Below are 1,512 nucleotides of genomic sequence, written 5' to 3' on the forward strand. Positions count from 1 at the left end.
ATTGTTAATCTTTCCTTCTTTTCTCTCCAAGAGAAAAAAAGATGGATGTAGTTGTAATTGTCGTAACCCGACCGATTTCTTAATATTAAAAGATAAAACAAGTAAAGTAGAACAGAAAAGATTGAGAAAGAACTGACTAAAGCAAAGCATTAGAATCAGGGAAAGAGAAATAATAAAGACAATTCCATTACCTACGCACAAATTCAATAATACATTTACATTTATAGAAGTAAATCAACCGATAATAGCGATAGACGTAGATAGCCGAACGTATGCGAACTCATGGTTATACTCTACACGAGCAAACCAACTGATCGAAATAACGTGCGAAAACGATGCAACGCGAAAAGCAGAAATAAAAATAAGCGGGCAAATCACATTAAAGGAAAAATGTAAATTAACGACGCAAGACGTCAGATATGCTACGTTGCAAGAAGCAATAGCAGCGACCAGCGCGGAAGAAAAGGTTAAAGGACCGTCCGTGACCGGCACGCGAAGCAAAATTAATTTTACACTGACCTATAAACAGGAAAATCAAACGAATGTAAAATGTCAAAAATGCGGAAAAACCGGGCATTACGGTCGAGATTGTCGAACTAGCCGATACGCGAATCGATTTTCATTGCCGAAACCCGATAGACAACCCCACGTAAATACGATAAATAAATACTGCAATTATTGCAAAAAATCCGGACACGATCGCGAAGAATGTTGGTTATTACACGGACGACCCAATAGAGATCAATCGAGCCGAACCAAACAATATAATTCGCGACTTATTTCGAGCGTGGATCCTAATCCTTTGGGCGTATAAATCCCTAAAGACCTCTTCCTGAGCGGCTAGAGGCACAACATAATGAAAAAATTACTGATATATTTCATATTAATATTTAATGTTAATGAAAAAATTATAAATGATATAAAATCATAAAATATATTTGATATAATACTCACTAAATTTATAAAAATCAAAAATATAAAATATTAGAAAATATTTTTTTTTATTTTTGATACGTATGAAAGTATTCATACATGTTACATTTTTTACACTGCTGTATATATAAGAGGTAAAAAACAATATGATTTTCCATATGGAACACATATAGCTTTTGTACAAACATCATCAGAATTAAAAGTTTTTATATTTGACCATGTATTTCCTACAACAATGTTAAACTGTAATGAACTTATAGATAATGCTCATGCTCAACTGGATTTAATAATGTTTTTCCTTCTAAAATTATGTTGTTATTATAAATACAAATATTTGTTATGGACAGAACATTATTATTTTTTAAATAACAAAATCTATTATTAATTTTCTTGATTGAAAGTGTGAAGTCTTTATAAACAATATTGTTGTATGAATCTATTCTTGTTTCCGCAGATTTTTTGGCATTAAAATTTTTTACTTGTGGTTTTAAAATTGTCTATTTTTTACAAAAGTTGCAATTAGCTCCTTCAACAATTATATTGAACAATTGTTGTAATGGTTTATCACCTTTTTTTAAT

This window comes from Formica exsecta, unplaced genomic scaffold, assembly GCF_003651465.1.
Source record: "Formica exsecta isolate Colony F162 unplaced genomic scaffold, ASM365146v1 scaffold627, whole genome shotgun sequence".
Lineage (NCBI taxonomy): Eukaryota > Metazoa > Arthropoda > Insecta > Hymenoptera > Formicidae > Formica > Formica exsecta.